Here is a 12,406-nt window from a genome sequence, read left to right as displayed (position 1 = left end):
TGTCCATAAATATTATAAACAGGATTGGTGACAAAGCGCAGCCCTGGCGGAGGCCAACCCTCACCTGGAACGAGTCCATGGTACATGGGACATGCAATAATATAAATATATATATAAATATATGTGGCAGGACAGTTTTGCTGTTCCTCAGCGTGTGGAGTCCTATGCAATCTCCAGATTTGTCTTGTTTAACAAGGATGTGGTGAATGTCTTCCCAAATACTGACATTACCCTTGAAGGGGCAGTTATCCATTCTGTTAACTTGTGTACGTTTGTGCGTGTTTGTGTATATGTGTGTGTGCACACAGGTGTGTTTTTGGCAATGCCTTACATTGACTCTGTGCCAATGTTGCCGCTTCGCTGAACATTAAATCTAGCGAAGGGCTGAGTTTATTTTCTTTGCTTTGAAAGGCTATATTTATCGTTTTCAATTATCGCAGATCCATAAAAGCTGACCCCTGTTCTCTGCTGCGCCGTCTGCACCACTGGAGAGCAAAAGAGACCAAATGGAAGTCCGACATGTGCTCTGTATGTTTGAAAATGTCAGATTTCTGTGATTGTGTTTTCCACCCAGCGTGCACACGCTCATCCGTGTGTTCAAACACGCATTACCGCCCTCGAGTGAACTCAACGTCGTCTTATATCTCTTTTAGGACCTTGAAACACAAACACACCATCATCACGCTCAACAGCCCCGCAAGTACACCCCTGCTCCTCACACACACACTTCTGATGCTAACAGTGAATTAATAACAACATTGATGTTAAACTCTCATTATCCTGTCATGAGATGTGCTGCTGGCCTGGGGGCAGCCAGCCGAAGATGGCTCCCTTTGAACGCAGTGTATCAGCCTACCCCCCCCCCCCCCCCCCCCCCCCCCCCCCCCCCCCCCCCCCCCACCGTTAGCCATTTCAAAGCAACTGCTGCAGAAAATGGAGAGAAAATGCCGCCATCTGCATGAGAATGTGACTCCCACCCACTCTCAGCACTGGATATAATCTCCTTTTTATGTTGATTGTCTACACTTGTGATTGTGGATTTTAACAGTGTTTGTGTGCTCACCTGCGTCCGTGTCTGCTTGGTTTCCATAGATGCGGGGGAATGGTAGTGATTGCATGCGGATAAAACTAGCAGCTTGTTTGGCAGAGCACAACAGAGCACACATTTGGTGAAATGCATCGCAGTTCATTTAACAAAATGACATAGTGAAGAGGCCGGCCATTAACCACAAAGTACTTATTGTTAAGTTGTCAGCAAATGTAGCTGCAGTGCTTTGGAGCTCAATGAGTACCTGGGTAATATTATCACTTCTAATGGCTCTGTGGCTTGGACACCCACTGAATCCCCCAATAACACATATGGTCATATTAATCTAAGCTTTGTTTTAAACATAACTACAAATGACACCCACTGCAGATGGTAACCTTTTGAACTCTATTCTTGGTTTTCACTCTATTCTTTTTCTCCCCAATGCTCTCACTTCATGAGGAAGTTCATATACGGTATATAGTAGCAGGTCACAAAGTACCTTGACAATCAGGTACTATGTCGTGGGCGGAAGAATGGAATTGGCGTACATCAACCACTAGATCCCAGCAGATATATAAATATGCAATCCAACGTTAGTTACATGATTGCCAGAAATACCAAACTACCTTTTCTTATCTTTCCTGGAGCACGAGCGGAAAGCTTAAAGCAACATCTACCATAGAAAAGATCATATCGGGATCAATAACATATCAAAATATTAATCAGACAGGACCTGTTAAATGCACTCTAAATACGATACTAAATGAATGCAGGGATTCAATCTCCATTCTTTATCCAAAGCATGAGAAACACAGAGCAAGTTATCATCTACAAAGGCAGCAGATAGAAGTCCATGTATTACATTTTATCTCTGACCTACAGTGACACTCATCCCTTTCCTGTGGAGTAGCTTTGGAAATCCTCCTCAGTCTGTCAGAGCACAGCTCACGGAGGTCTCCGTCTTCCTGTCCCTCCAGGATCTGTTCCCCGAGCAATCTGCAACCCCCATCCTGTCCTGTTAAGCTATCATGGGTGAATGGGGGAGAAGCTGAGGACCAGCTATTTCCTCCTCACAATATCTAGCGCTATTTATTGTTTTGCTTTTTTCCTCCAGATAGAAGGGTTGCGTTTGGCAGAGTTATTATATATGTGTGTGTGTGTGTGTGTGTGTGTGTGTGTACTATTTGTGATGGTGGTGCATTGAACCTTCTTTAGGGCTATCGTAACCTCTGTCTTCTGATAATCTGCCAATTACCAAGTTCTGCTCAGTGTCAGGAAGACACCCCCCCCCCCCCCACCCCACCTGACTTCTCTCTACTGTCTCCATGGTAACCTCTTCAGGGGCTGACAGAATGACTGCGGAGGCAGAATGAACTCAGGGATTACCACTGAAAATAACTGCAGGTCTTTCTGTATCCGCGCCAAAACCGCACCGGGCAAACACTCTGACACCGGCCTGAGAATTTATTTCTTCAATAAAGTAGCATTTATGAGCCAGTGATATTACTTTCTTTGACTGAAAAATATCACACTACATTTTTAAGTGTTGGGCTTTTTTTTTTTCGGGAAAATGTGAATATAACGGACATTTGTAAAAGACGATCATTCGTAGCAGGACTGACACCTTCATGCATACAATCTGGGACCTGTAATGGCTGACTTTAAAAAAAAAGTCAAGTACAAGTTGTTGTAGTACTTTATTATAATCATACTCCTGGGATCACTACGGCATGGTTGGTGTGACATTATCTGGCGAAGGCGTTCTGTTTAATTAGACATCGAGACTTAGACATTCACATAGCAACAGTCTCTAATGGCTGTGTAATTTCATACTGTGCAATATTTAAAACATAACCATTTAATTTCATACTGTGCAATATTTAATACATAACCATTTAATTTTATTACTGTGCAATATTTATTTATTATTTAGTACTTAACCATTTCATTACAGTGCTAAATGTATTTATTAAAGAGACATAACCATTTAATTTCATTACAGTGCAATATTTAATACTCAATCACTTACTCTCATTACTGTATGTATACTATTTAATACTCAGGACTTTTGATACACAAATCTATGTTTTTGCACAATGTGTGCACTTGAATGCTTTCATACCATCATATCTGGCCAGTTCTCATCGAGAACTTTACCTTTGCCTTTACCGAGAAAACCAAAGGCCCGACTCGTTACCACAACATCCCCAGACGCTCTTCTCTGCGGAGTGGAACAAATGTCGTCACCACAGGAAAATCATGTTACCTGGAGTAATATGGGAGGGACGTCAGGTGGCAATCAAGCTCTGCAAATCATCATTCAGCCCACAGCTCTGTGTTCAAGGTCCCTTCAGTGCATCTGAATTACATCTTGTCACTTTCCTGTTCACCCTGGCAGCACTATTGCCTTTGTTGAGCAATTAAAATCTTCAAAATGACAGAACAGAACCTGGTGGATCACACATGTGGAGGCATAACTGCCTGCCATTTGACGCATTTGGAATTTTTTAATATCTTCTTAACCTCTTCCAAAGGGAGCTCTATTGTAGGTGATTGAGGGGGAAATTGGAAGTACTTAAGGTCTTAAGCTTAACCACAAGGTGGATGCATCGTGATTTACATAATCATCGCATCATGTAAATCTGACGGGAAGCCACTTACCCACGTGTGTCCGTGGCACATGCATGTTAAAGCCTGGTTTAAACCTACAGCACTGAATAGTTCAATCACAGCGTGATGAGTTGCAAAATCAAGACAGATTCATGACAGCAGTGAACGAGACGTTGGCAGTCGCACGGAAACTATTCTCAAAACGTTGGTCAAAGATTTGGTCATATAGAGTCTTTTTTTGAGACTTTAGGCCTATTCACACCACAGTATCACTTGATTTAACAGTTTTCTGTCTGTCCTTTGTGTGGCTCATTTGCTCAGGGTAAACAAACAGTGTTTTCAACTCAAATTTACTAACCACTTCACAAGGATTATCTCCTGATATACTGGGGACATAACAAATGTAGCCTGACTGCATGAAACCTCAGCCAGCTACAAACTAATCATGTTTACTACCCGAGCCTGCACCTCGGTATCTCTCCAGCTTTAGATATGCCATGGTAGTTAAAGCAACTTGGGTTTTAAAAGGAAAGTAAAATGAAATGGGGCTCTCTCACGAATTACACTAATACAGAGCTTTAGATGATGTAAAAATAAGAAGGTGATAGCCAAATAAAAACAATCACACACCTCAGACCTATACTTTTGCACTGCCAGCTGATGGCCAAGCGTGGTTTTAAATGATTGGGGATTCTTTGATTTCCTTTGATTTGACCCCCCAATGCATGCTTATTCATTTAAAATAATTTCACGTTGTAAACATAGACTTAAAATAAGAATGGACAGCCCATGTCAGATGTCCCCCATTGGTTTGTGGATAAAAAGTTTGCCGTTACAGAGGCAGCCATCCTGGTTTCAGACAAGAGGGAGGAGTTCTTACACTCTAGGTCACGTTACACGCTTTCACTGTCAATCACATCATAGCCACGCCCTAACCCCCCCCCCCCCCCGGCTTTATCTCAGATTTTAAGATCACCAAGACCGTAACTCAAAAAATGATCATCATTGTGTGTTGCAGAAGAGTTAAAACCAGATGAGACCATGAACTCATTGTGAAAATGTTTACTGAGGTAATAGATCAAGTGAGAAGTGAGTCCCTTTCTCACAGACGTCTACAGAAACCGACTTCCTTTTGCAATCACACGTGTCGCCCTCTGCTGGAATTGAGATAGAACGCAGATTTAAGGCACTTCCACATTTGCAATACATCACCGAACCGGATGCATTGTCCATTAGTATAGTCTATGGTTGTGAAGAAGGTGAGAATAGAGAGATTTTGATACCTAAATACTCAAAAAAGGCTTTTTTTCTGTAGCCATGCTAGCGGCCTGATAGGAATGGCTACGTTGGTCTCTCAGGCAGTTGATTGAGTGCCGAGTCCTAAAATATCTCAACTACTGGATGGATTGCAATCAAAGTTTGTGTAGACATTAGTGGTCTCCGAAGTATAAATGTGACTGATGTGGTGATCCTCTAATTCTTCCTTGATTCACCTTCATAGGGGGGGGGCATTTTTGGTTGTTAGTGTCTATAGGCCTATGGAATGGATGGCATAAAGTTTGATAGATATCCAAGGTGCCAAGAGAATGAATCCTAACACCTTTGGTGATCCTCTTCATCATTTCATCTGACAATACCAGGAGGTTATGTGGGATAATTATACATCTAATAATTGCAGATGATCTCAGTGAGTGTTGATCTAAAGAGACATGTTAAGAGTTAAGAGTAAAGGCTCAATTCGTAGACTCTAAAGCATTGTCTCACCCTTGTCTTTCTACCTTTCTACCTCTCCTTAGTGAAGCTTAACTGATCTTATCAGTAATTGTATGAATCAATGCCAAAGTGTGTGTGTGTGTTTGTGTGTGTGTGTGTGTGTGTGTGTTTGTGGTTGTGCAGTGGCAGCAGTCAAGCATGGATGGTGACACACACTGTTACAAACAAGTAATGCATTAGCAAGGGCTATTATATAGGCTGAGCAACACAAAGGTGATGCTCGAAATCTCCAATTTAAGCACCAAAAAGTACGTAGGAAATGAAACGGTAATGATAACGAAGAATTTCATGATGCTTTCACGTTTCCTCATTTTCATTAAGATGATGCTGATTCCTGTTTTAATGACTCATGGTCTTTATTTACTCTATAAATTCCAACAAAGGATGCCATTGAGTTTTTTTTCATGTGACACATTTCTACTGTGTCTCAGTATTACGTATCCTTACAAAATACAGAATGTTACTTTCATTAGCTATAATGTAAGGAAAAGCAAGGCACCTTTATTTGTAGAGCACATTTCAGCAACAGGGCAATTCAAAGTGCTTTACACAGAATCAGTTAAACAGATAAAACACGAGTGTAAACTTGAGACTACCTTCACACTAGTTAGTCCATGTTAGTGCTGCCTTTGGTGATCACCCTCAGTGTCTCTACCCTCCACGACTCTATTTTTAGAGACGTTACCTTTCGTCTCCTTGGACTCTTCTTCACAATAATTAGTCCGTGTTAGCGCTGCCTTTCGTGTCTTTTTACGACATCACACATTCACACTTTTTCTTTAAAGAGGTACCCTTTGAGTCTTTCTTTCTCTTTATAACACAACCTTTATACTTATTCCTTTTCCTCAAAAAAAAAAAAGTAAAACCCATTTTATTTCCTTTTTAGGACATTGGTGCAATTACAGTAAACTTTAGAATTTTCTGTCCTTTTACGGAGTTTTTCCTCGCCACTGTCACACTAAATGCTTGCTCTTGGGGGAATTACTAGAGCTAGGGGCTTTGTAGATTATAGAGTAAGTTCTAACCTTCTCTATCTGTAAAGTGTCTTGAGATAACTCATGTCATGATTTGATATTATAAATAAAATTGAATTGAATCGAATTAAACACAAAAACAGCCACATTAAATCCTGGAGGAATCCTGGAGTGTGTCCATTGCAGCTGTTACACAACCGTTCCCCCAGAAAAGAAGCTGATCTCTAAAAATATATTATATATATATATATATATATAATATCTCTGTATAGAAGCAATGACACCACAGTGTAATGAAATGAGCCAAATGGAGAGCAGCTCATAATGTAGCTTTGAGGAAATCAACACATGGGTGCCTTCAAACTAACTGAGCAATCAATACGTCGGTCGGATCATTTGTCATCTTGGAATTACAGTAACCTTTGTCATTGATCTACTCCGTCCAATCAGTCGACATCCTTCTTTTAACCCTTGAGTTGTCTTCCTGTCAACCATGAAAACAAACACTTTTGTTGTCCCTATCTCAACGATTTAGCTTCTTTTTCCAAGTTTGCATGTTTTTTTTCACAGTTTTGGTCACTTATTTCAAAATTGTTGTCGGTTTAATCTGTCATTTTGTCGTTTTTTTTAATGTCTTTGGCATTTTTTTATTGTTTGGGGCGCTTTTTTTCCTGGTGTTTTTGACGTTTTTTTCCTGGTGTTTTTGATTGATTTTTTTCATTTTTTTTGTTGGTTTTACCAAGACTTTGTTGAATTCTTATTTTTATTTTTTTATTTTTAGATCGACATCCCAAATTTTGTGATTTTTTTAGTGTGCAAATGACAACATGATTGTTAATATTTTCTTTAAATGCAGCGCGTATCGAGCGTTTGAATTTAATCTCAAGCCTTTGCTACCCTCATATGTGAACAGAGCGACCCGCTCTCCAAACAGAGCAGTGATACTATATGATTAACTAATTGGAAAAATCTGGAGAACAGACTCGCACACTCCTCCCATGTACTTGCCCCAGAGCGGTCTATACTTTGGAGTGCTTGGTCACACCGTTTGGGTGTATCATCTATCAACTAGTCTCCCATCATCAGCTCAGCCTGCTCTCTTCTCTGGATTGAATATCCAACGCAGCCCAGTGGGTATATTTCAGCATAACCTTGAAGTGTAATCAAGGGCTTACTTTTTGTCTGCTGCATCGCAGCTAAAGACATTACACAAGCTACCTCACGTGTTTCATTCAGTCTTGAATAATACTTCCTTACTGGTAGAATCCTATTTGTTGTGTCCGTGCGTGTGTGTGTGTGTGCACAGGAGAAAGGTGTGTTAACCATACTGTTACAAATGAGCTGTGTACTAACAAGGGTCATTAACCTCATCTCGCTTTTTACCCACATATATGAACACACACACAAACACACACACACACACACACACACACACACATCTTCAGTTTAATGGGCTTTTTGGTGAGCCACTCTGATAGTGATGAATGAGAGTATTAACAGTGTGTAATTAGCGCCAAGCCACAATAATATGCTGTGTTCATGGGAGTGAAACAAAGATGGTGTGCTCACTGGGGCCAAACGCCACGGCTGCTATTTACACTTACTTCTGCTTATTTATGTTGTTTATGTTTTACATTGTGCTAATGGGGACAACATATCTCATTTTTTATGATTTCTATAACAATTCGTTCAATACTTTTAACAACTTTCCTAAACTTAACACAGTTAGCACAACATCTGTCTGTGTAGGCTACACAATCAACACATTTCTTGTTGCTTTGATACAAAATGCCTACAGTTTTACAAAAAATTGAATTTTACAATCAAGCTCAACCAAGACTCGGATTTTTACTGACACATTTACAACTGCAGAAAAGATAACATCGTGTTGTTAACCCAATTTATAGGTTAAAGTCAAAGGGAACAGCTGTTGATATTGTTAATTAAAAACACAAACATATCCCCCACATTTTAATCCATTGTTTCTGTAAAAAAAAAGAAATATGAAGTTACGCGAATAGATCAATCACAACTTATTCCTATCTAGGAAAGGGGTTGATGTTCTTTCAATCTGTTGCAGCTGTTGGCACCCTCTTGTGTGTGTTCGGGTGTGTGTGTGTGTGTGTGTGTGTGTGTGTGTGTGTGTGTTTTTTTTGTGTTTGTAATTGATTTTGCCTGAATTGAGATGCAAAGCAGGCTGTGCCATCCCGTGCCGGGGACTGGATGGCTGGGGTGGGTCCCCCCGGCTCCTGGAGGAGGACGCTGGTTGGTGCAGCGTGCCCACTGAGCGATTAATTGAGGAGAGCCATTGAAGTGTGCCACCAGTTTAAAAAGCCGGATACATTGAGGCTGGGGGCAGCTGCCAGACCACATTGCCAGACCACTGTTGTTGTGTGAAAGTGTGAGGAAGTGGGCCAGGGATAAGACTTAAAAACTGATATCTTTTTGCATTCAGAGGTTCTACCATCACACGAACATCACAGTATTCTTTAGATGTTACAGTCAGTGATAGTTGTACTTTGTTTGTTTACACAAACCTGGACACAGCTGATTCTGACATGTTACAGTAGTACATACAGTGAAACAGGACATGTTTGGGCTGATTTAGTGTGAAAAAGGAACAATACAGTAAAGATGAACTCAAAGAATGATAGAAAGATTCCTGCATGAGGGAGAGGGAGCCCAGTACCAGGACAAATCTGTCTCTTTTTTCCTTTTTTCATAAACATTCAGTCTCTGCCCGATGTGAGTCGAGTGCAGATGTGAGTCAGCATGCTCAGATTTAAACTGTTAAACTAGGGCATAACTGTCATACTGAAATTATTAATCTCATTGCCAACAATAACAGAAGATAGAAATCCATTTCAAAAACATTGTAGCTATCTATGATTGATTGATTGCTAACGTTAGCTCAAAACTCCAGTCAACTGACAGCCTTTGTTGTGTTGGATGCTAACTAGTAGCCAGCAGTGAACCAACTTTGTTAAGTAGGTCGATTTTTACTGTATTAACATTACAGAAGTCTCTCGTTAGCATCTTATATGCTAACTGTAGCAAAGTGACGCATGCGCGACTCAGATCACTCGACTCACATCGAGCAGTGACACATTCCATAGAGCTACTCTGAGATGGCTCATTCATTTTGTTTTGAATTTCAAAAGCCTTAACACTGTTTTGGGTTCACTTTGTGAGCAACCTTCACCAGAATGAATGGGCTGCCATTTTGAAACATGGTGTCCAGTTGTTGTGACACATCCGTGGTTGTCATGACTTGTTATATCAAGGTGAAGCCAGTTTAGCACCACTTTGTGGACCCTTTTGTAGTTCTTTTTTACTCAATGAGAGATGGAAATTTCCCATACCAACTCTCTCGGTTGGCATGTTTACAGTCATGTTTTCTGTAAGATACTGGGTTGCTAGATACTACATCTTTGCTAAAATATGAGTTAAGATGACTACAAACATTAAAAACTGGATCATTACATGACCACAGTCTACTTTGCTGTGCTATAAGTGTGATAATGCACTACAATGCTTTATATAGTAAGTAACGGATTAATCTTTGCATTGTGGCGGTGTTTGCCTCATCCGTTATAGAAGGATACCTTCTGGTGTTATCTCAAAGAACAGTGTCACACAGCGGGGCACAATAGTCCCTAAAATTCCAGAAGTTACTGATGTTCGATTTAGTTTCAAGTTCTTTAGTTTCAAGTTCTTTATTGACCTTTCAATTTTCCTTCAGGTCTTGATTTGAATTACATTTTCAGCACTTGCAAGTAAAATAGTTGCAAGATACAACTGTGCTCCGGTGAACTGTGAAGGCTTTAGGCACTAAGTGGAATCTAGAGAGCTGTCAAAACTCATCTGCAGAATCAAGACTTTTGAAATCCTATTTAACGGTGAGCCATTTCCTTTTTGAATTGAATATGGAAGACGGCCAAACCGAGGCATGCAGTATAACCCTCCAGTTATATTTTCATGCAAGCGACCATAGAGACTATTAAAGAAAGATGAATAAGAAAGAGAGAGAGAAAGAGAGAGAGAGAGAGAGCCACAGGGCGTCACCCACAATGATTTTGGTGGTGCGATAAAACCTCGGCTTAATGGTGTCCAAAAGCAAGTGTTTAACTGATCACACATCGCCGTCTTATCTACAGCTCCAGAAGAAAGGAGACATTCATGAGTGTGTGTGTGTGTGTGTGTGTGTGTGTGTGTGTGTGTGTGTGTGTTTGTGAGAGAGTGAGAGAGGAAAGAGGGGAGAGAGAGAATAAGAAGAGAGAAGACACTTTACTTTGTTTATGTGTAAACGACTGTGACTCCAACACATTTTGTCCATGTGCATTCGCTTAAATATTAACAATATCAACACAATGCACTAATTCCGGTGGTAAAAAAGAAAAGAAAAGCATCCAGCACCCATTTATGTTGTGTGAAATGGGAAAAGCTATGCCTGCAGAAAAGAGAGAGAATGTTTTCCACAGCTACAGAGGAAAAGACAGCAGCTTGCCAAATAGTGCACTGGATTCTTCCCAATACAAAGCTCTTTTATGGAAAGAGCAAACACAGAGAATGAGCCGCTCAAACAGATACATTCATTTTCTCATTATGTTACTATGTAACTCGTGCAGCATCACATGTCCTTCAAACCATATTTGCTGTTGCAAATTAGTTGTGTATAAATGTAATTTCTAGGCAACAGCCTTGAGATTCAGAGAAGTAATCTTTTTCCAAAATTAACACAGACATGTATGAACCACTTTTCCTATAAATATGATATCAACAAGGCTGTGATGAGCATATCTGTGTCAAAATCTGCCTTCAGCCCAGGGAGAAAACTGCTGTCTTCATTAGATAAAATATAAATATAATGGATTAAATGTGTAATCTCATACCATATGCATAAGGTTCATGGCTAACACAATAGCTATTCAGGGAACAGGGACCTAAATACCTTGAATATGGAGGAGGTTTAAACGTCCTTGGGTCTGTGTGTGTGTGTGTGTGTGTGTGTGTGTGTGTGCGTGCGTGCGTGTGTGTGCGTGTGCATGCGTGTGTGTACATGTGTCTCAGCCTGAGCTGGAGCCCCTGCATCACTTATCACAGAGCTGCTCACTTTCACAAGGGGTCACTATCACACCCAAGGTGATTCTTCTTAAAAGATTAATACTCAAAGACTACGTTATGTCACTGCCCACGAACTAATTCAGAAATGACGTCGTGGTCCTTAGTGACAGCCTGAGGGTGTAGGTCAGGATGGGTGATGACATATACACTGTGGATAAGATATCCTGTGTATATATGAAAGCAGTATAGAGGCAAAGTGGGCCACCAACCCGCCTGAAACACCATTTGTTTGTGTGCTGTGGCATTTAAGGCCCCTGACATTACATTCATTGTTTATCCCAGCCTACTACTTGCTCCATTATAGATAGAAACGGACATCCCACTGTTGCTCTTGCCAGAAGATCAGGACAATAGCTGTTACCTTGGAGTAATCTGTTCTATTGTAAAATCTAAATTTAAGCTCAGTAAAGGTCTTGACCAACAGCCACTTTGCTTGTTTGAAATCCATGATGTCTCTCTCTTTCTCATGGGGGGGGGGGGGGGGGGGGGGGGAATTCTCTGGGTGGGCAAAGCAGAGAAAGGGGAGGTAACCTTGCCCCTCATGACCTCATAAGGAGCAAGATTCCAGATCGGCCAATCTGAGCTTTCATTTTCTCAAAGGCAGAGCAGGATACCCAGGACTTACACCTATCACCAGTTCTTGTTACTGGGGGACCATAGGCAGGCTGGGGGAACGCCATGGGACCTTTAAAATGGAAAGCATTTAAAAAAATCCAGAAAAGAAATACCCCTAAAACAAAACCTTAACAGAATAACAAAAGAATCCCTAGGCAGTCAATGTGGAATTGGTTAGGGAACACTCAACTACATGAAAAAATCTTTCATCCTCAGTCTTGTCTACTTTGTGTTGTGTTGTGTGTTTGTGTAACTTTAGCTGAAGGACAGCCTTGTTAGA

General features: G+C 40.8%; 1 long non-coding RNA gene across 1 annotated transcript in view; it reads left to right on the top strand.

Annotated features, from left to right (window-relative positions):
- The window catches only part of LOC117960336, a 25,115-nt gene extending 13,612 nt beyond the window's left edge, over positions 1-11,503 (top strand). Inside the window, exons 2-3 of the long non-coding RNA XR_004660124.1 lie at positions 10,085-10,091; positions 11,493-11,503. This is a non-coding gene — a long non-coding RNA (uncharacterized LOC117960336). The remainder of the gene's footprint in view (positions 1-10,084; positions 10,092-11,492) is intronic.
- The last annotated feature ends 903 nt before the right edge of the window (positions 11,504-12,406 follow it).

This window comes from Etheostoma cragini, chromosome 17 (assembly GCF_013103735.1).
Source record: "Etheostoma cragini isolate CJK2018 chromosome 17, CSU_Ecrag_1.0, whole genome shotgun sequence".
In the NCBI taxonomy this organism is placed as follows: domain Eukaryota; kingdom Metazoa; phylum Chordata; class Actinopteri; order Perciformes; family Percidae; genus Etheostoma; species Etheostoma cragini.
The sequence above is the reverse complement of the archived record's forward strand: the minus strand, read 5'-3'. Positions and strand labels throughout refer to the sequence as shown.